At 34.2% G+C, this 24,467-nt stretch overlaps 1 protein-coding gene across 8 annotated transcripts in view; it reads left to right on the top strand.

The window, feature by feature from the left end:
* Positions 1-24,467, top strand: part of LOC132696590 (nuclear receptor coactivator 3-like) — a 292,746-nt gene that overhangs the window by 210,268 nt on the left and 58,011 nt on the right. Inside the window, exon 1 of one of the 8 annotated variants that reach the window (XM_060661510.1) lies at positions 8,891-8,926. The exons of the other annotated variants lie outside the window; for them this stretch is intronic. The gene's annotated coding sequence lies outside the window, so the exon portion shown is untranslated. Of the gene's footprint in view, positions 1-8,890; positions 8,927-24,467 lie in introns of those variants that run through there. 8 annotated transcript variants of the gene reach the window in all.

The following is a 24,467-nucleotide window of genomic DNA, read 5'->3' as shown; positions in this document are numbered from 1 at the left end:
GGACGGATGTTGAACTGTACGTACAGATAATACAAGAAAGTTCGCGAAGGCAGGAAAAAGAAGAGGCAGAAAACCAAATCCAGGTGTGGAGGAGAAATGCAGAAAGCCGGAGAGAATGGAAATAAATTTTGAAACTGTGGTCTACGTATTTTTCATTCTCCTCTCGTATTGAACGCGGTGAAAACTTAGCATATAAATGTGACCTATAAGTTGTGGAACGGTTGGAGCAGAAATATATTTGCCTGTGTGTTGTTGACTTGTCTGGTCGTTTTTGGTTAGTTTCCATATAGAATTGCCTGAGCTACTTTTTGGTCTGACGAGAGGGTTCTACTTAAAACTTATCACACTAGTGACAACAAATATGTAGCGGCACTGTGGGGAATAGTTTTAAGAAATGTGTAAACGGTAACTTTTTATAGCTACACCTTCGAAAGCATCTAAAATTGGATGAAAGGCCTAAACTTAAGAACAAAAGTTAGTTTCTCCTTCTATCAAACTCAAGTTACGAAACCAATAGTAAATAAAGTTGTGTGTAACATTTAGCTTGAGAAGTTTTAAAGTAAAAAAAATAATAAGTCGTCTTAAAACAAAAGTCGAACGAAACGAAATTCGTCAACGTCGCGCCTGACTGCGACAACAGCTAAATTATAATGTATGTGCGGCATGTGGTTCGTCATGTTTCGGATCGGGCCGATTCGAACCGAGTCAGGTTAATGTAGGTTTATGGTGTGCGCAACGAGCGTGCATCAAGCGAGCTTTATTTTATTACTCGAATCGTTTGTTATTATGGGCATTTTCCTTCTTTTTTTTTCTTCGTTGTTTCGCGTCGGCTTCGCCGACGTGGCTACGTCATCTGCGTTGCGTCGCGCCATGTGTGCGAAGACGAGGCAAATGGTAAAGGAATTACTGTGTTATGAGTCGAAATGGGAATTTGTTGGCGACCTGACCGGATTCGTCTATTGAATTGTTTTTTCATTTATGTTATGTTAATCGTAGATCATGATGGAAGCTTTAAAAACGAGTTTGAATGAAGTGGGACAATTCGCAATTTTAGTAAAACTAAAGGTGTCAACACAGCATTTGTTTCGTTCAAATTCTTGAGTGCTAAAACATCTTGGAAAGGTGACTGGTTCTCATAAGCCGTCATGGCTCACCATTATCGTCGTTAACATTTGTTGTGGTTAATTGTTCAGCTTCAGCTCGATCAATGCTTATCCATCGGTCAACGGTCGTCAGTTATGTGGGCGGCCAGGGTGTATCGTTTCTGGAGGAATTTCTTTGTTGTATCCGCCCAACGTTTCGATGCCACGCCGGCTCCTTTGTGATCGCTTTGATTTTGAGATTCTGTGGCAACCTATGCTGCAGATGATTGTTTGAGTCTACATCTCAATAGAAAAAACCAGGCTTGTAACAAATCTCACCTTGCTATTCTTGGGTGTTGTACCGGTTCCGCCAGATCCAGGCTCGAAACTATCCGTGTTCTATCAGAACTCCAAGGTTCACAAGATACCACGTCGTAGCTTGCTATAGGTAGTTTCGTACGACATGATTTTGTAGGCCAATAGTGTCCATTTACAGAGCGGATAAAAATCAAATTCAAGTTTTCTCAAGTCATACAATTAGGTTCTCAAGTAGTATTCTGATGGTCAAAAGTTCCTTAACGTGTGGTGTGAAATGCTTCATTTGCGATATATAGGGTCTCATTTTTTTTGCAGAATTTCCTAAACAATGCCGAAAACTCGTATTTGGGGATTTTTTCACATGAGAAATTTAAATTTGTTTTTAACTTAGTTCTTACTTTTAAGGGGAAGTATGTATCTACATGTATTCTTTCAAATTCAAAGGCTCATGACTTTTTGCACCAACCTATACTATATTTTTACTTGACCCCCCATAGAAAAGGATTAACAAGGCACTCTGTGCTCGAGTGTGGCTATCATAAGATAATCTGTTCTGAATCTGAATTTGTTCCTAACTTAGCTCCCACTTTTAGGGCCTCCTCCTGTTCTTTTTACCCCAGCTATTACCTGAGGGCACTCAAACTTGACTCCACTCTGCAGTGGTTAGCGCCCTAACGTATCTCAGATAGAATAGAATAGCAGAAAAGTAAGAAACAATAATTTTTAAAAAGTAATTTTATTTCTGCCTTGCCAGAAAATTAAAAAAAAAAAATTATACCCTTGCTAGCACGGCTCCCGATTGCAACAATGTGATCACATAACTTGCACGGCACGTAGAATTTTACGCCAGTTTGCACGGGCCTAGCGACCACGATTTTCTTATTAATCACTCAACCGGTTACCAACCGGCTAATAAATTATGGGAGAGGTGTTGTATGTTTGTGCTGCCGGTAACACTGTTGCCGCCTCCTCTTGCGATTTTCTTTATTGTAGTGGAGATTTTCTTGCCGCTGCGTCGAAGGCGGTCACCTGGAACGTAATTAAACGAAATATGAATACTCCGAGGTAGGTGAAGAAGCGCCTGGTATAAGCTCTACAGCAAGTGAAACCGAAAAAATCAACTCGTGGCAGCATGGCAGTTATATTATAACGGAAAACGTGAAAGTCGGATGGTATGCGTCGATCGTTTGGCGATTTCAACTTGACATTTCTTTTTATATTATCGCGTTGACGCAACAGCGCTCGAAATCGGTTTTAGCGATACCACCGTCATCGGTAATCGCTTCGTACGACATGATTTTGTAGGCCAATATTGTCGATATACAGAGCGGATCAAATTCATACATTTAGGTTCTCCAGTTGTATTCTGATCTTAAAAAGGGTTCTGAAATGCTTCATTTTCGATATGCGGGGTGCCATTTTTTTTCTGCAGAATTTCCTAAATAATGCCGATTTTTGAATGAAAACTCGGTATTTGGGGATTTTTGAACATGAGAAATTTGAATTTGTGCTTAACTTAGCTCCCACTTTTAGGGGGAGCTACCTACATGTATTCTCTTAATTTCAAAGGTTCGTGATATTTTTACGTGAAAAAGCAACCAAGCAGGGCCAATGTCCATAACTCGCACCCTCTGAGTTTTTTCTATTTCACATTTTGTCAAGCTTAATACCGTATTCTCAAATAAGAGGATACTGACGAAAACGCATCAAACCGTACGTTTGAATTTTCAAAAATGTTAACGTTTTAGCAATGTGATGTTTGTATATTAATATGAATGATATCTTTTGAGATTTAGAGTTCAATTTTAATATGCGTTTAAGTGGGTAATGTTCTGAGTATGTGAAAAATCTCAATAAGTTGTAAAATTTGCTTACCTTTAGTTTTACAAAGAAATGTTGAAGCAAGAATTGATAACCTGTTACCAAATGGAGAAAAAGTTCTACAATTTTTTGGCTTGACAGCAAAATTTCTCTTCACTTTAAGTAATTTTTAATCATAACAATAAGAAGTCAGAATAAAATGTCATTCGCTTACTTCCTTTGTTTTAATCAAGGACATCCCAGCCAATTTCCAGACTTTCAACGTCCTCCACAACACCATAATGCATCAAGCCATTCCTGAATGAAACATCGCACTTATTATTGAATCTCGCTATTTCTACTCCCAAGTTAATCCATCTCTCATTCCAAATTAGCAGAACTCGCAACTCCGAAAACGTTATTTCAATCAACGACATCTTCGATTTATTTTTAAGATGTGTTAAATTAACTTTTTCTCACTCGGAACGCGTAGAACTCCTAGCTCCCAAAGGAGAGCACCATTTCCATCCGTTTTTCCCCGACAATATGACTTTTTTGTTTTTAGTGGCCCATGCTGTCTTTTAGGTCACTTTCTCTTTTTTTACTTCGCGCTATTCCAGAAAAAAAAAATCTTAATCCACTAGCAAAACCATGATGTGTGCAGTTTTACCTTCACCACCGACACTTTATTATGTAATTCCATAATCAAACAACCAATTTTCTGCGTTCTGAATTTTATAGGCCATTTGCGAGAATAAAATAAAACAAACGTTTTCTTGAAAGTGCGTGTAAAATGTTCCGCGGTGTAATGATTTATGATTATGATGATATGTTTATTTACAGTGACTGTTGACTGATGTCACCTTTTTTTATCGTGACGTGATAGCCTTCTTTCGGTGTTGAATGGCTTTGTTTCACTGAAACATTTCTTGTTAATAATTTAAATGTTATCACCACATCAGAACGAATTATATTAACAGCCAGCCGCAAAAAATTAGCCGCGTTTCATATTTTGTTTGAAATGTTGTGACGAACATTTTCTTTTTTTACGGGCAACAAGAGCAAAATGGCTTTCTCGATTCAAATTTCAATAGTTCAAAAGAATTTAAAGCAAATAAATAAATATTTTCGAAATTTTGATCTACAAAAACAAATTTTCTACCACATCATTAGAGAGTATTTCCTTCAATGTACAGTTGCTCCTTTTAAACACGAGCACTAATAAATTTATAAAAGTGTGCGTAATTTAATTTTGCGATCGTATTTAATAACGCTCGCGCAAAAGGAAACGTTGAAAGTAAAAGTGAGACAATTTTTATTCCCATATGATTTGTTTTTTTAAGGTGGCTTCATCAGATAGATTTTTTTCTTTAAAATATAAATATAACGAGAAGTGGAGCAAACATTGTATTTTTTTGACAGATGGATCATATTCGACTCATTTGATTATATAAGTACAATTTCACAATGGCACTGATTTTTTACTTTCATTGGCGCCCCGTACTTTTTCTTGTGACTTGTTATTTTCTTTTGTTTTGTGAAATTTCCATTTAAATGAGGATCTGCGTACAGTGGATTTATTTCCCAAACGGGTTCAACTTTACTGTTTCATGATCTACAGTACACAATTCGTTCATAGCGCTTTCAATATTCGATTTAGATGACAGTTTGATTAGTAATTGTGTGGAAGCAACCAATCTTTTGGTCTTCATGCATTAGCTAAAGGTCTGGTAATAATAAGATTTTGGTTAGTTTTAATAATTTTTGATGTTATTTAGATTTATTTCTGAGTTATCTGAAAAGTTTTCGTAATACACATCGACATAAACTAGGATTACATTTTGTAATGCTATAGAAGTTTGCCTTTAAGTAGTACATTTAGTTGCCTAATTCCTGGTGTGTTTTGGTCGCTTTTTAATGATGTTTTATTACAAGCAGGCGCGGTTCAATGCTTAATAGTAAAGTAATAGTAAGTAATAAAAAGCAGATGTTTCCGGAAAAACTCGGAATAGAAACGAAATAGTATATTGTGCAACAAGTGCGGTAAGGGGCATTTGACTCACGAGTTTATTTGACACCAACGGAGCGAGGCAATATCTCTGAAAACATCCAATCGCTTCCAAATCCGTGCCGTAAAATCCCGGAAATATCCAAAGTGTCTCGGATTCATGGGAAACGAAACTGAAGTGGTAAAGTGACGCTTCCCGCACGCTAGATCGGTGGGTAATTAGGTATTTTACACACCCGAGTAGAAAAAAGTATTTAGTTTCTAGATATTTTTAACCACGCGGGAAAAAGCCGGTTCGTCTTTTGTTTTCGAAAAGCGGCAGACAATAGAAATCGTTTTTTTCTTCTTCGTAAATCAATGGAAGTTAATTTTAAATTCTAGGAAACGTCGGCTTTCGTTTTCCGCTTGGGTGGTTCCGACGTGGAACGCGGTTTTGTCACCGTGCGCGGGTTGCTGAAAGAAAATCTAATATCGAAAGTAATCGTCTTCACAGTCTGTCAGTCGGACTTAATGGAATTAACAAAAAAATGTGATGGACGATTACAGACCGTAATCTGGAATTCGTTACAAACCAACTTCTCGCGGCTAATAAATAAACTCACCAATCTCACTAAATTAGAATTTCTTTCAAGACACGAAGTAGACAAAAAGATGGAATAATGTAAAATCATTCAGAACTACGAAAAAAATATCGTAAAAGTTTGAACTCTTGCTGATAATGGGAAAAGATGTGTGAGTCAAAATAGCCATACGATTTATGTAATAATATAATATGCAACGAGTGCGGTAAACTGCATTGACTCAAGAGCGGAGCGAGTGCTTAATAAACGAGTGAGATAAAGAGTTTACCAAACGTTTGCGTACTATACTTTTTCTATGACCGTCACGAAAAAAATGACAATTTTACAAAATAAAAATAACAACAGATTACCGGATTACTAAATTTCGTACCATTCAAACAAAATCTTTACTAATTGCCATTATAAATATTCGTTGATCGTTCCTATGCGTTCTGCTATTGTAGTCTGCTTTTAACCGTGTATGTTAGACATAAAGAGATGGATATGTCTTATAAACAACGGAATAATAGTATATTATGCAACAAGTGCAGTAAACGGCATTTGACTCACGAGTTTATTTGACACGAGCGGAGCGAGTGTTTTATTTTATATTATACTAACGTTTAAAATATAAATTAATAATTTTCAATAGTAAAGCTATTTTTAAAATTATTTTTAGTAATTGTATTAATAATTTTCGGTGATGTAGAATACGAATTTGATTAAAAAAAAAGGTGAAAGCGAAAAAAACATAAAATTAACATAAACATAAAAAAATATCAAGAGATCCTTTTTGAAAATAAATTTTGTTTTCATTCTACCATACCAATGAAAATTTAGAAAACCTTTTTTATAAATTAAAGAATTTTGACGCAATAAGGAAATCAGGACAAAAAACTGCAAAACAAGTGATGCCCATTAATATTAAGGAATATTATATTATGTTTTCGCTATTTTGAATAATTTTGTATTTATTATATTTCATAAAACAAATGAGTCGATTTTTGTGGCCCTGTTTAGACACAGTTTTTGACATTTATAGCATATTACAAATTAATAAAAAATATATTTTCCCAACCAAAACGAAGTAAATAAATTAAAGAATATTTTTATGATCGTTCTGGATATTTTCAAAATATTATTATATTTTCGGTTTTCAAAATTAAAAAATGCTATGAAACTTTTGCTGTCGGCTATAGCCGATAGCATGAACTTTTTATTACTACATAAAATAAAATACATTAAATATAAAATGCATTTAGTGTACGTTTGCGATAGAAGATGATGATTGTGGTATGCCCCTTTCAAATTTGGAAATTTTTTTATGGTTTTATATGTTGACTGTTCAAAAAAAAATTTTTTTCTTAATACGAAGATCCTTTTGGATTTACCTATACGTGTTGACGGTGCATCGGTCTAACTTGATCCGATCGCGTTATCAATTAAGTAAGTAGCTCATTGCTTTGTAATAAATCCACAAAAGAGTATATCCCGACGTCCGAGATTGAGAAACCTTTTACGCCGAAGCAGAGCAGATGTTTGACAACAAACTATTTAAACAAACGTGGAAAAGTAAAATAAATAAAACTAATTATATTTGTACAGTTATTAACGTTAATGATATTGCGTTTACATTTACATAAACATCATAAATAATTCATTAACGGACACCGTAATTAAGTTCTGTTGTCAATTAAGATATATTTTCGAAAAGTTTCAAATTCTTTAAATTATTTGATTTCGTCACATTCGGTTTGAATTTGTATATCCCCGACGAACCAGACGTAATATACAGACGCACATATTTTGAAATCGACGACATTATTTCTCTTCCCATTCGGCTTAAGGGTTTAACGTTTTCATGTCATTAACCCTTCTGAGAAAACCCCGCTTTTAGTCTCGTCATGCTTAGGGCTCCCTCAAACATAAACATTTTGGGAAAGTCGTTTAGTAAGACATAGGCGGCCCCTATCTTTTTCTCCATTTTATTAACTATATATATAGTCGTTTCGGTTAGAAAAGAGCACCAACTTCGTCGACAAGTAGACATATTTATTAAAAATTAGAAATTACAAATAAAATACACCAGACGTTCGCTTTATATTCCAACTAGTCCGCGGCAATAAATTTTGATTCCAATGTTTGTTACGTTTTCATGAGAATTCGTTCGTTTTTGATGTATTCGAAATGATTTTAATCTGTATCCGATCCTGAAATAATTTTGGATTCGAACGTAGATTGAAAACCCAATAAAAGAAAACGATAGTCGACTATAAAATTGAATTAAATTGGCAGATGGCAAACATCAGCATTTGAAAACCATTTTCTTAAATCGATTTGAAATCGGCGTAGAAACTGTCATGAAAACGCATGCTTCTATTATCTCTCCGTTTCACAACTGTTTGGGTTGGATTTCTTCAAATATCTCGAGCAGCGTATGTGATATACCAAAATTCGAAAATATGCGGCCTATCACACTGCTTGAACGAATTAGCCATATTTTTTTACGAATTTTGATTAACTATTGATAATTTACTCCCGAAAAGAACAATTTTCAAGATCTTTTAGATTTTTGTTCATATGTAAAACACCCTGTATATAATCGAAAATGCATAAAACGAAAAAAGTTTAACAATCGGGTGAATGGTTATGGAGGAAAACACATTTTTCTGAAAGCCAAAATAACCAAAAAAAAATCATTTAAAAAAAATACTTGCACACGCGATTTTTTTTTTAAATACTTGGGGACACCACAAGTTCTTGTTAAAAGGTTAAAAAGGTTAAAAAGGAGGTAAATCCCAAACGGTTACAAAGTTTTTCCGGAAAAACCAAAAGGCGGGAACGGAGAACGTTCAAACACACAAAAAACTGTTTTTTTTTTTTTTTTACGCCGATCACTTCTGTACCAACGACGATCCTGTAGGACCCACCGTCACTGAGATATAAAATTTGTATACGAAAGTCTTTAAAAAAATTCATTTCAATTTGGTTCAGAATCTCTAGTTTCTCTGATGGTTTCCACATCAATCAAAATCACTTGCACTTCTTATTGCGTTTCCCAAGACTTTGGGGACCATTCGCCCAAAAATCTGTCACTTTTAATTTTTGTTTTTTTTTTTCAGGTGAGTGGTCCCTTGTAAGCGCCAATCACGAAATGAGTAAGTGAACTTCGTAATCGTTATATATCCCAAATGTCGACTCTACGCAGTGACCGAATGATATCGTTGAATTCATAATAATGTCGGGTATATAGAAATTCAGTAAAGGTTGGCGGCAACGTCGCACATCGAGGCGCTCAGTACACAAAAGGTCGTTCATACCGGGATGGTAAACGGATTGCTGAGCCAGCGAAAATATTTTTAATGTCCGTCATTCAAGGTCGCGAAACGAATGCGAGCAAATGTGGCCCGACGTTCGACCGGAAATTGAGTTTTCAGAGAGACCATTTTACCGCTGCACATTTGTATGTGTATCGGAAACCATTATTTGCGAGTTTTTAACCAAATTGATTCAAATACTTATGCGGCAGAGTACACCAATTTAGCAACTTGATAATGAAGGAGGGAGTACGAAGGAATTCCGACTGCGGTTTACTGTACGGAAAATTCTTCATTTGATTGATAGTGTCAATTCTGTTTAGTGTAAAGTTGTAAACAGTTTCTGATATTAGAGAAAGTGCTTTTTTATTAACAAAATCGTGTCACATCTGCCTTTTTTCATACCGGCACAAATGGTAGTAGTAAATTCGATCTCTTAACTTTTTTTTTACGGGTCACATTTTTGCACGTATAGAACGAATACGAAAACAATATGGTTCTTCCTCCAAAAAATCGATTAATTTCTCGGCGTTCCATATTCTCGAAGAACGTTTTAAAAAAATCGTTTTTAGCGCCTTTGTTTCCGAAAACAGATAAAAGACAATCTTATCGCTTCCAGCGACTAAAGTATTTTATTAAAGCAATTTTATCTCTGCTACATTGTTCCAATTTGTCCTTCCGAGGCTTCAGTTGACGACACAGATAAAATTAAATTGTATAACTTTGTTACAAAATTTTGGAAAGTGCGACCGGTACTTTTTCGAAAATTCATGAGTTCGTTACTTATTTGAAAAATTATAATATTATTTAATGAAGTGTTAACGCTACTTAAAATTTCGAAATAGTGCCGTGGTGTGATGAACCCGTTGGTGGGGTTTTGCTGTAAAATATTTTTTGTGCCTACCGTTACCTTCGGCTGGTAGAATGTGGTCAATTTCAACGAAAAGGACTAAGAGGAGGTATGAATGCTAATATTTATGTTGCCATTTGTTCCTGTGTTTTGGTTAGTTTAGTCAGTTTGCGTGATTATACCATCAAATCATATTTTGATCCATGTTTATCCGTATTTAAAACGGAAACTGTTTTGCATTTGGGTCAATAAAATACAGAGGGCGTTGCTTAAGTATGTGAAAAAGGTATCAAATTATATTCATCCGAAAAATATAAATAAATGTAGAAAGTATGTGTATTGAGTTAAAACATCAGAACTTAAAACACATTTATTTCACTTCTCTTGGTTTTGGACGAAATAAAATTTGTTACTACTTTGCACTTTTAGTCATATTTGTTGTCAGTAATTCAAATGAAAAAGGAAAAAAGGTCCTATGTTTAAAGCCAAAAATTAGGTTTGCCTTATCAAATAAATATATTTCAAACGGCTCTTTATTTTTTCATTAAAAATCATTAACTGTTAGCAGACAATGTTGGCGCTCTAGAACAACACAACCCTCTTAATAACAAGATTGGGTTTTTACAACATGTCTACAGATTTGATGATAACATTTAAACGGTACTTGTATTGGGCGGAACATAAGTGCTACCGTTTAGAACAGTCCATCGAATTTTTTAAAATGTTTGATGTTAGTTGATTTTCTACCATTTTTATAAATTTGATGATAACAGTGTCGTAACATTAAAACGGTATTTTTTTAATTTTAAGCATAGGAAACCGTATATGTTTGAGAGTAAATTTGTGTAATTTTGGTTGATTGTTTTCGAGAAGTGCTGAATCGTTTGAAAATCAAAATTTGTGACAGAAAAACAGTCAAGTGGAAGGAAAATATATATTGCTTCACACACACATATATATATATATATATATATATATATATATATATATATATATATATATATATATATATATATATATATATATATATATATATATATTTATAGCATATTAATAAATATTTTACAAACTTAGAGACATAAATAAATAATCGATAAATTTCAGCTTCATTTTAAATTTTACCGGTAAATAGCGGCTTCAAGTGCGTGAATTAATTGCTGTGCACGTATTTCAAAAATGTTTCCAAAAATTATCGACGTTTGCAAATCAAATTCGGCAACCACGTCGTTGCTCAACATCCAAGTTCACGAAATAATCGAATCGAATCCGATTTCTGTTTTTTTTTTCAATTCCCTGGGCGCAGAAGGATAATCAGATAATGTACACCGTGTTCTGCACAAAAATAGCCGCTATACTATCTGGAAATCTAACAGAGATAAGGAAAGAGAAAATCCGACCTGGCTATTGTTGTTTGTGGTTCCTTACTAAAATAAATAAGAATAAAATCAAATAACACCATCAAAATGCATTAGAAACAAACAATCTAATTGCTTTAATTATCAAAAATACGTATAGTTATTAAACATAGATAACAAGCAATCGTTAAGTATAAACCAATCATTAAAGAAAAAAAAACAACAATGAATAAGTTGTGTTTCGATACACAATATATCTATAGTATCTATAGTAGCGAGTGTTTAATAAACGAGTGAGTTAAAAAGTTTACCGAACATGTTGCGAACTATACTTTTTCTACGACCGTTAGTTCACTGACCATCAGAATTAACAAACGTCAAAATTCAAAACGTGGGAAATATCTCCGAAATCATCCGATTGCTCCCGAATCAGTGCGGTAAAATACCGTAAATGTCCGAAGTGACTCGGATTCATGGGAAACGAAAGTGACGTGGTAAGTGACGCTTCCCGCACGCTAGATTGGTGGGTAATTAGGGATTTTACAGACGGGAATAGAAAAAAGTATATTGTTATAACAATTAATAGTTTATTCTCAGCAATGTTGTCCATCTTCAGATTTTAGATTATTTACTTCTTCGTCTTCTTCTTCAGTTTAGTCGCTCTTAACTTGTATACTAAGGCAATTTTATAAATAAACAAAACGAATTAGATTGAAATGTTCCAAAATTAGAATACTAACATGAAGACTTCCCTATCATTGCAAATGTCATTAATTTCCAATTTCATGGCCTTCTATTTTTTTAAGAGCATGCAGCATTACGATTTGTCTCAAAATTTCGATTTTCTCCGCAACTCTTCGAATTTTTTTGTCCTAAACATAGAGTAATTATATAGGAGGTGTTTGATAGAAAAACATCGATTTTTTACGTGTTATAAAATGTTGGTTCATTTCGTAGTATTATCCTTCCTATATATCTATCTATCTATCTCTATATGTTCGGTATTTGCATTGTTGCTTTACAAGTGGGAATTGCTGCTCAAAATTAAATATATTTTGATCAATTTATATAGCTCATTAAAAAATGCCTTGATTTTTCACAAACGTTCACATAATCTCAAATATCTTTAAAACAATTTTTTTGTGAGATATTTTACGTCGAAAATAAGTGCTAGTTTCTTTTATAAGAAACTTCTACAGTCTTCGAAATCGAACTTTGCTAACGTTTCGCCAATCATCCTGTTGGCTTCTTGGGGGCTTCACTGAAACTTTCTTTTCCAGTTTCAGTTAATCTTTGAAGAAGCCATCAGGCTTATTGGCGAAGTTTTGTAATTAGTTGTTCTAGTATGATTAGTTTCCTAGTTTCTGAGAAAAAATAATTTTTAACCATCATAATTGCAAAATATATTTTTGGATGCTAAATATTTATTAAGAAACTTGTCAGTGTTGTACGATTAGACTGTATAGCCAAAAATAAAGATTATTTTTGAAATCATCATTGAAGTTGTAGCAAATTCGATCTTTTAACTTTTTTACCGAGGATGTACCATTTTAAGTGAAAAAAAAAAACCATTTCGATGTCTCGTTTAAAAACGTAATTTGATGTCGCTGCAGCCAATTGCGGCCGCCCTGTATGCACAAAAGTGCTATATTTAAAACTATCTCAACAAACTACAATTTTTGTAATAACCCTTTTTCTCGACCCTTCTCAGATTTCCAGGGCAGTTTTTTGTGAAGCACGGTGTACGCAAAGTGGCGGCAACGCGATTTCGATTATTTCAAAAAGGAAATACGAAATGCAAAAAACAATTAAGCATTTAATTTTGCCGAAACCGTGCCGCGCCGACCTTGTGCCCGATTGCGGCGGAAAGTGAAAGCCGCCGCAAAATTGTGTGTACAACCATTAATTAAATCTGAATTAATACATATATTATATATTGTGTACTTATATATGTAGTTTTTTAGCGCCCCTCTATTTAATATCTAATTATCTAAATAACAACTCTTGTTATTATACAGGATGATTCGCGCTTGATGGTAAGGAGCTCTAACGTTCAATCGAATTAGATAACCCGGTAAAATGTTTTGCCGAACTATGAGGTCATTTAAACTATGATTTTTTTATGGAAAAACTTTTACTAATGTAAATAATGTAAGGATAATCAAATTATCGCATAATAAAACCCTAATTATATCTCCTCAGTGCAACTTGCTCTCTCTGACTTACGGAAGTACAGGCTCATTCATGTTTAATTTCAATCCAGCATGACTCACTCATACTCCACGTCCTCGTCATACCATTGACGAACATTACCTCGTAATCGTCCGGAAATTCTCCGAAGAACAGTATCATCGTCCCATTGATAGCGTTCTGCCAAACTATCTACCTTACTCAACCAATTATCCACCATCACGTCATCCCGAGTTGGGTCAAATTTCGGCACTATCAACTTCACGAAGACGACAATGAACGTTCTTTCCGTTTATTATGCTTTTCAAATTTTCCCATGACGTACAATAATTTTAACTAGCCCGAAAAAAAAAAACGATTTTAACTGATAATATCCCACCGCTGCTTTGTAAGGATAATCAAAAACAATGTAAAGAAGCAGAATCGAATTTGATCCTCTCGGTTCGACAACTACGTCTTGACTAACTTATCGTAAATCCAAAAACATCGCATAATAAAACGGTGATTATATCTCCTCAGTGCAACTTGCTCTCTCTGCCTTTTTTGCCTGAGACGCCGATACATTTTACAATCGGCAAAAGAACAAAGCGGCGCCTCTTTGTTACGGGGTATTGTCGGACATGACGTAATACTACAAATATTCTAACAATAATATCGACCATTTTCTTAAAGTTTTTTTAATTTCCATACATTAAGTAAATAACGTCTCTGATATACACGTTTAACAAATTTAAAGAAATGTTTGTTATGTTTTCTCCACTCCCTCCTGTAAAATACCTAATTATTTAGCAGGTGCACATAGTTAAATAATTTTTCTGGATCCATTAGGATGATCGTCTCATTTCAGCCACCCAATCAATGAAAACATGAAAACCCAGTCATCTGCGTCGCATTCTTTTGTTTGCGATTTCCCCCTTTTGTACTGACCTACTCCAACAAAAAGTATAAACCGACCGCAATGTAATAAAGGACGGAATTGGATAGAGGTGCGGCAGGTTCGGATTCAGCACAATAATTCCGACTTCTTTAACAACGTCACTTCATGGATATTATCCGAAATTAAGCAATTATGTTAACTTTTAACGTCATGTTTTCTTCTGATATTTCAAACACGTAACGTAATATTATAGTTAAATATACTTTAGTTTACTTAACTTTAATTAACTTCGCTTAAAATTCACCCGATCTGGGAATTTTACAGGAACACCAAATGCTCCTAAACACGTTAATATTTATTTGTGCTGTAGGTGCATTTCAAATCTTTGCTTTCTTTTTTTTTTTGGGCTTTGCCTTTCAATAGAATTTTCGCGACTACAGTTTTGTAAGCACTCTGGGTTAGGGTCACCGGAAGTATCTTCAAAACGGGATAAAAATTATAACAATAAAAAGAACGTTACGTTAGGCGAAGCCGATATTAAGCCCAATTACTTCTCTTTATTGCTCCGGTAGTTAATTTATTGCCGTATAGCAATGGGGGACTTGCAAAAATAATCCGTGTGGTGCAACTCATAAATAATAGTTATAAATTCAACGTTAATAACATAACGTGAGGCGAAATACTGGGCAGCCATTTCACAAATATAATCGGAAATAATTATTGACATAGCTTAGTACCGATATGCACCGTTAGTGCGAGTTTTAAAAAGTCAATAGGGCGAGTTTATTTTTTTATATAATTGTTGCTAATTTTGTGCATATTCCGTGATTGATTATCCTCGTAAACAGAAACGTGGAAGTCATTAAGATCGCCAGCAACGAACATATGTTATAATTATAAAAAAATATATATAAATGAAATATATTCTACATCCGAACAATTCGTAAGCAATAAAATTTTCAAAAAACTTTTTCAAATTAGACTTCAGAATAATGCCAACTAACTCTCCGAAAATAATATCGGGTCGTGGGCGAGAAAAAAAAATGAAATTTTCATTCGAATTACGTGTCGCGTGATTTTTTTCAAAGGTCAACAACCACGAAGCAGATACATTTGAAATGAAAATCTATTCTCCTTTACGTACATCGGCTTTCATCGAAAAGAATTTAAATGCCAATGTTGTTACTTATAATAAATCGTTGGGTTTTAACTGTCCTTATCGATCTATTCTAGTCTGAATAAAGCCGGGTCAGTTTAATGAAACAAATCTAAAATCATTTATCAAAACATTAAGGATTAAGCAAAGATATCGCTACGGGATTAACCTGGCAAATTTAAAGATATGAAAATATTTAATATTTTTTTAGATTTCTTCTAAGATGCTCAATTTTAACGAAAGTTTTGATATATTTATTTATGTGCCGCATTTTTGTGTCGTTTTGGGATAAACGATATCACAGCAGCCTTTGCGTCATTTTTTAAATAAAAACCGCATACAGTAAACTCCGTTTATATATGGGATATAACGATTCTTTGAGTCTATGGTTAAAATGGCCGATCGGCGCAAGTCTTTAACTGTAAAAGAAAAGATAGATATTAACAGAAGTATTGAGCGTGGCATCGGTAAGGTGGAAATTGCTAGACAAAACAAATTAAAAAAAAACAATATCTATTGGGTTGTTCGGAAAGTCATTTCGTTTTTTTTGCAGTACATATTGCAGTACGTCCCATTCAAGCTGTAAAAGTTTTTAGCGAGTGACCAAACTTGTGTGAGGTCTCGCATTATCCTGGTGGAACACTACACCCTTCCTGTTGATTAATTCGGACCTCTTCTCTTTAAGTGAATCATTCAATTTGTCCAGTTGATGACAATAGACTTCTGAATTAATCGTTGTATTGTCCGGCAAAAGCTCAAAAAAAAACGATTCCTTTGACATCCCAAACGGAGAGCATCACCTTTTTTTGGTGAATGTTGACTTTTGACACGCTTTGAGCCGGTTCATCTTTTCTGCTCCATGACCTCTTGCGTTTAACATTGTTGTATACAACCCATTTTTCGTCCCCAGTAATAATCCGCTTCAAAAATGGATCATTTTCTTGACGTTTGAGGAGCGAATCACACACGTCAACGCGACGACACAAATTTCGCTCCGTAAGGACATGGGGCACCCACACATCGAGCTTCGAGGTTAAGCCCATGCCTTTCAAATGGCCATATACAGTCGACCGAGATCCATGAAAGACGTGAAAAATTTACCTGTCATTTATAGCAATTTTTTATAATTATTGAAAGGATTGCCTTAAGACATATTACCGCAGATATTTTTTGTATCATTTGAAAATAAGGAACCTGTCAACATCACTATCCCAGACTTCTTAAAATTACCTGCACAATGTTGGAATAATGTTACTTCAACCACTATTTCAAACACCTGCATGTCTGATAAAGTCGGAAGATGAGTTTGATCCAGACAATGACTTACCTCTGGTTCAGTGGTTCGAGAAGTACAAAAATAATGACGACGATGACTGGGAGTAATTGGTTGCGAAATAGCGGAGTTATTAAAGAAATTATTAACGAAAGCGACGATGATGATGTTCAACAGGAGAAGTACCAAGTTATTCTGAAGCGTTTTGTACCGCTAAAATCATTATAAATTTTGAACAATCTACTGATATGATATGATATGATAAGAATATGAAATTTGTATTGCAAAAAAAAACAAACCAAAAAAACATTTTTGTATTTTTACTTGTATGTTGTAAAGTTTATATAGATATATAAGTTTTTAGTTTAGGTTGTTTAGTTTCTTTTGTTTTTTAACATCTATATTAGTGTTTATTACTTTTCAATTTTTATATAAAATAAAAATATGTACTTATCTACATTTTTTTTGTGCTTTTTAATAGTGTACTTCCGCTTATAGAGTACTCATTTTCTGTTCCCTAGAGGGTACTTTATAACCGGAGTTCGCTGTATATGGGATTAGCAAGACGCTTGGCAAATTACAAGATACTAAAATGTTTAGTATGTACGAGAACATCCTTCGCGTCATTTTTAAAATAAAAATAACATATATGGGATGAGCAAGACACTTGGTAAATTATAAGATATTAAAGTGTTTAGTATTTTGTTTTTCATTTTTAGATAACAATAAAATTGCACTGATAAATAAAAAAAAAACAAAATCTTCCACGGTAAAATAGTAACAGTGTTGTTTTATAAATTGCTATATATTTTCGTGAAATGTGCCGGTCGAATGGCTGCAAAACATATTTAGAGTTAAAATTAAAAATGGAGTAATTCATGTTCGAGTTGATGTAAGATCGACATCGATACACGCCGGGCAATAACAAAAGCCGTTGTTAACTATGAGCGGTGATAAAAAGTAATAGTGTCGTTAAATTAAAACGTAATGCGTTCCTGTATGTGGCCAATAACGCATTAGGTACATTGTATTTAATGGGATATATAGTTAATAAACGTTGTGAATCGTTGTTTACGTAAAAAATTGAAATGTATTGGATATAAATCCTTCATTTTTATACTCCGCCGCATTCGCATTTTTGATAATCGGAGTGTTTGATACACTCCCAAATTGTTATTAATTATATATTTTTATTTTATTTCTTCCACAATTTCTATATTTTGATCCGATCGTTTTCTGTAATCTGCAATTTACGTGGTCAACATTGATTTGGTAGATTTTTGTTGAAACATTTTGTTTTAATATTTGCACGCGACCCTTGGGTCGTACTCGGACTTTATTATACTTTCACAATCACACATTCACAATGACGCGGACTTTGGCTCTGCAAACTAATCTATTGCATTTTTTTGCTATCATCTTCACCACTCCATTTAGAAAAATGCTCAGAAAGTCTCAATCTGAGCCTTGTATCAAGTTTACGCCACGCAAAACACACTAGAACTGTCCAAAATAACGGTAAACATAGGTAATCGCCATATAGAAAACATATCCTACCAAACCAATCAAACATCCATTACAAAATTGTTTGAATAATTTTTATTTGCGATGATATCAACTTATTGGCTACTATCGTGTTCAAAATAATTTTATCGAAACTTAGCGGATGGCCTGAAAGAAAATTGATTATATTTATACAAGAAAATGACGTCATTCACATTGAACTAGATTCTGACCCTAAATTGCCTATTAAAAGAGACGCTTAAATTTAATGAGCACACCGATCTATGGTTAATTTAATAGGTGTTGGATAGAAAATAACCTCGGATCATTAAATCAAAGGCGTCAACTAATACGTTATAATTTAGTAAAAAATTTTATCAAAAATTTAAAATTCTCAGAGGTTAAATTAAATATCCCAGATAACCTGGAAATATCGATGTGATTTTTCTTTATTTGACTGTTTTGAAACTGTTTCATTTTAAGAAATGATAATTATAAAAAACTGGAGATAAGAACTTTTTTCAAACAAATGTTGACCAAATCCAGACCCACTGTGGACGTCATTTATACTAAAAAACAAAATTTGTGCATCGTGTCCATTATCTGGATTTAAGACACCCACAAAAATTATTACCACCCCTACACAGAACGGCATCCTGGTCTACGGCTAATTCATCCGAGTGGTGTAGAATACGGCAGTAGCTTTAAATTTAATAAGGGCATTTGTAAAATCATATCTTCGGGCTTCTTCAGACTAACAATTCGGACTTATGAAACTAACTAAACTGTTTTGCTTGCATTGCGGGTTCTCTCATGGTTCGTAAGATGGAGAAAACATTCTGTTTAGCTCCATTTTCTTCTGCCTACTGTATACATGTACCAAAACATGGAATAGCTTCCTCATGTTTAATTTTTAGATCAATTCTCAACACCTTCCTCGTCACCCTCTTCACTGCCACTCTCACTGTCCAGCGGTAAGTGGTCATCATCGCCATCGATCCACTCTCTGATCTCTGTTTCTTGCAAAGGATTACTTTCATTAGCAACAATTTTGCATCAGGACTTAATTTATCCCATGAACTAGCCAACAGAAATGCGACATCTCGTAAATTTATGTTTTTTAGAGTGCAATTAGAGTGACAAAACATGAATTAATACGGTTTTGCGATAAAACATTTTAATGAGCCGATTTGCAGTTTGATCCATCGGTTGGTATTCGGCAGAAGGAACATAGCTACGATATCACTGATCAATTAATATTCTAAAAGATTCGTGAAAACATTTGACAAATAAAGCTAAAGTATATCCACGCTTTATTGGTACGATATTTAACTGAAATGATACAATTGTTGACCTCGGATTTTTTGATTTTCCAATAACCATCATCTTTAGCTTATGAGATCCATCGCCATTTGCACAAGGAACGAAAGTTTCGAATTCTCTTTATGATGTACAAAAGTACGATCTTGAAACATTTTCCAAAACAGTGCTAATTCGACTGCGTTGTAAAGCTGTTATGGTTCCACCTGCATCGCCCTAATTTTGATAGTTAATTTCTGAAGAGAAGGCTTAACAACACTTAGGTCACTAGATAATAAGAGTTTGTACCCAAAATGTCAAAAATAAAACAAAAAAATATTCAAAACTCTCAGAACAAAATTTGCATTACATACTTATAAAATTCATGCTAGCTATTTTTCCGAAATATCATATTTTTCCGCTAGTTTTAAAGTTTTGTGTTCTCTCTTTGGTGCCATGATGCTTTTTAACCTCTAAGAAAATCTCGACTCGTCTTTTGCGGCTTTTTAATAATTAGGGGATTCACCTAGACAACATCATAAAGGTTACATGAAATTATCGAAGAACACATGATCCGGGCTATGGAATATATAAGAAATCCGGCTTATAGAATACATAATGTAAATAAGTAATATTTAAATTTCCGGATGAATCCGGATTAGTGGTGTTCGGATTGGCGAAGCTCTACTGTACTTGCAAAGTGCAACGCAACCAAAACGAAATAAGGAAAAGGAAAAAAAAAACAGTCAAAACTGCAAAACAGATCAACAAACAAAAACTATTATTATAATTTTATGCCAGATTCGGATACGAAAGTGCGTAATGAAAAACACACCAAATGTCGTCTGTCTAGAAAAGTACGGGGAAGTTAATCAACAACGAAATCAAACGCAATTGCCCCGCCATTGGCAAAGTTAGTTTTGTTTAGCTTTGCGGCTTTAGGGTTATTATTATACCGGCAATAATTGTCTACCGCTTTCGGAAACATAATTTTCTCGATGAAACTGTCATATTTGTCAACGCGGACACAATATCGTCGGATAGCCGGCCTGCATACGAACATTTCAGCCACGTATACGCCAATTACATTATTTATTGTATGAATAATTGAAGTTGCTTAATAAAAAAACGTAACGAGATATACACACCGTTCCGAGCAGAACAATACGGTTAATTTTCGTTTTTTTTTTTTGCAACGGATACCCGGTTTGTTAATAATCCGAAAAGAAAAAAAAACGCTCAATATGGTTAATGAACAATAAACCTTATTATTACTAATTTTATTTCTGAATTTATTCGCAGTAATAACCGGTTATAGTGAGCTGGGTAATAACTTTTCTGTCTGTTTGAACAATGAGTTACACATTGTTGCCACCGTTCGTTCGCGCTCCTTGGGCGCTTTTTTTTTGCGCGTCGGTTATTTCGTTTGTTTTTAATATATTTTGCGTCTTCTTTTGTCCAGGCGCGTCGAACATAGTCAAATCGTGTAGCCCAAAGAGATTAATTTTTATACATTGCTGCCAGATTTAAGTCTATTTCTTACTACAGATTTAAGAGGGTCGCACATCTGTGTGAACCCAGTGTGCACCAATATAGTAATAATTTCTACATATTAACTCTGTATCGGCACTAAATGGATACCTTATAGCCTAAAATGGTTGGAATCCGCTGATTACCGGCATGGATTCTCAAAAGTAGGGATCCAAAATACATATCTGGCAACAGCGCAAGTATTACTAGCCTAAAAAAATGAAAACTACCTGTTTGGAGTAAGATTTTTTTATAGTAAAGCGAAGTTTTATTAGTTAGTTTAGTTAACTTTTTTTAGATCGTGGAATTGACCGGTCAAATTTTTTTGAGTCAATTGGCCTAAAGAATTTTAAAAATGCAATACAATATTTATTTATTTATATTTATTTCGCGTCGTTCTGAGAACTACATGGAGATTCCCCTAATTGCTAAGTATCGTATTCGGATATTCCTTGAAGAGAAACGCCAAATAATTTATTATAAAATATATATTGTTATTAAATAATGATAGATAACACTCTTCAATTGTTTTTGAAAACGTATTGATCGAATTTGACTAGTGAATAAACAAGTGGTCAATTGACCGCGGTGGGTTGACCAGTCCCAACACTAGTTAGGCGAAGTCAAATGTATGCTACATGATTTAAGCATTGACACTACAATTGAGGATAACAATGGGATGTACTGTGTTTCTAACCTTTGTTTTTAAAAATATTTTTTTACTGTAATATCGAAATTTTCAGCAATAAATTTTTCTCTTATAAAAGCCGTTAATTACATAATCCAGTTCGAGTGAGAAGAGTGCTATAATTAATATTTTATTATAATTTTTCGCCCTTCTGAAAAATTCACATTTTGCGGCCTATGAAGTTCCATTCAATATGACAAAATTTGAGGTTAGAAATTGTAACAACTAGATACGTAATACAAGCAATAAACAGCTTTAACGCAGTTTCTCAATTACACAAACCTATAAGTTATATATTAGTTATAGTTGAGAAATAAAATATCGTTAATTTAAAAAACCAACAAAGCCAATTGCATATCTTTATTTTTTCCAGCTATGTCCCTTTTGGGTGTTCGTTTGTTTAATTGCGAGTTCTATAAATAAAAGCCGCAACCAATGCGGTATCTCACGTTCTACCTCCTCAAAGCCCTCAATTCGACCCAGCAATTTTACACAACAGCAATGCCACCGCAAAATTGTTTTTGCTGATTTCGCACACACTTTTCGTTCGTTTCGGCAGTGGCGGCGAAAAGTACGTTCTAAAAAAAACGGTAAAGATGGACATAGGAAATGGCTGTTATAAAATATTTTAAACTCGATTCGTAAAACTACATCATTATTTACTTAAATGAAAATTCTAGCAAATTAGAAAAGTAGATTTTTTATTCTTATTTTTATCATAACACGACCTGTTGCCTGTAAAAAGTAAAATTTTGATAATCTTGCGCCGTACTACGCGATTTCTGGCACTTTCATAAAATTGATCAAAATAATATGAGAGGATAACTTTGTTATGATTAGAGATACAAAAAAAGCGTAGCATCTATTAGCATTTTTGCCACTGATTACGATGGCGAAAACAGAAAAACAATTGAATGTAGGATTTAAGGAAAAAATAAAGGAATGTATTCTTTTGTAAATGGAACACCCTGTATATTTTCTACTCTAACGTTCGTAAATCACCAACTGAACAAAAAAAGCTCATATGCAATATATTACGTTTATTATATATTACCCATAGCTGTTCCCTACGTTTGTTCAAAATTTTGACCGTTATAAGAAAAATATGTTCCCGATAAGCATTTTTCAATTAAGGTGAGAAGGTTTGGTTCCAGATTCTCTGGTGTTGAGAGTTTCAGGAATAGGAACTTCACTACATCGAAACTAACCAGAATATCTTGTTTATCTAATGCAATGCTTGATATGGTGTTTAGTGTTTTTCAAAATTAAGTGTATTATGACCAAAGGGTCATAATAAACTTTTTGATAGGAGAAGTACCTACTTTCAACGCTCCTTAAAAATGTTTCTAACCACTCGCGTTAGATTATTGGCGTGTTTCACTTCCTCTAGTAATTATATAAATGCAATACGTAAACACTTTGTTACTAAATCTATAGCGTAACCAGATTCAGTAAGTGCGTTTATTATATGACTCCTAAAATCCATCCTCCAAGCAAATGTTTGGAAGAGAGTGCCTAGAAGAGAAAATATATTCGAAAATAACTAGAAAAGCATTTAGGGCACAGCGGGTCCCTGTGGCTCTTACGGTAGTCAATATCCAAAACGAATAGGCTTCTTGGGTAGCCTGTCACTCGGTTCTACTATATTGCGTGCAGAATTCGATGTTGTCTCTCGTGCATAAACTTTTCTCGAAACTTTAAGATTGCTTCTCATATCTGTTAATGACTTGTCAGGTCTCCAAGTTGTAATAACGTCGATGCCCGGCGCGTCTAACAAATAGCGTGTTTTCCGACTTTCGCGTTTGACGCGCAATATCGATTCGCCGTTGTTTTGGTCTCCGCGCTCCTTCGCCCTTTTCCCTCGTCGTTGAGAGAGAAAGCGACATCGAGGGCCCTTTTACTCGCGAAAAATGAAAAGCGGCGTGGTCGGGCGGCGGTAATCGATATCCAAGGGTAAAAGCTTCAGTCTGGCAGACTGGCGACGTCACGCTTTCGACATTTCCGACGCATGCGCGCGACGAAGACGCAGGGACGGATTTTTACGGGTACCGTTCGAAACGGTGGATGGGATTAATAAGTTTTGATTGATGGGCGGGGTGGGGTATGAGGAGCCTACACCCTCTAATTAGTTTTTGCACGTCCAATAATACCAAATTGAATTATAAATTACTCAGCTGGAAGTTTTGTTTTTTTTCCTATACATCAGTTGACGTTGACGGACTAAATTTAATAATATAAATAATTGCATTAAATCGTAATTACATTATTGTTAAATAATAACAGTAACAACAAAAATAGAAATAAATAAATCATATATTTGTAATAAATTAAATAGTAATAGGATGTTTGCTTGTTGTTTTTATACTTTTTCTTCCCATTTCACCACCTTGGTTAATAAAACCAAGGCACGCCCGACTTACAGACAAAACTAGATACTTATGTAAAATTATATGGCATATATAACAAACTAAATAAATAATAAAAGCCTATATTTTTGTTAATTACATCCGCTTCAATTTAAATTTAATTAGAAAATTTATCTAAAGATAAAATTTGCTACCCTGAACGGTCAATGTGCAGTCGAAACTTGTAAAAAATAAACCAAGCTAATTAATAGAAAAAATGAATACAGGGAACCTAAACAATAATGGTGGCAATAAA

Source organism: Cylas formicarius, unplaced genomic scaffold (genome assembly GCF_029955315.1).
Source record: "Cylas formicarius isolate icCylForm1 unplaced genomic scaffold, icCylForm1.1 PGA_scaffold_1__22_contigs__length_36826433, whole genome shotgun sequence".
Classification (NCBI taxonomy): Eukaryota; Metazoa; Arthropoda; class Insecta; order Coleoptera; family Brentidae; genus Cylas; species Cylas formicarius.
This window is presented reverse-complemented; position numbering and strand designations above follow the sequence as displayed.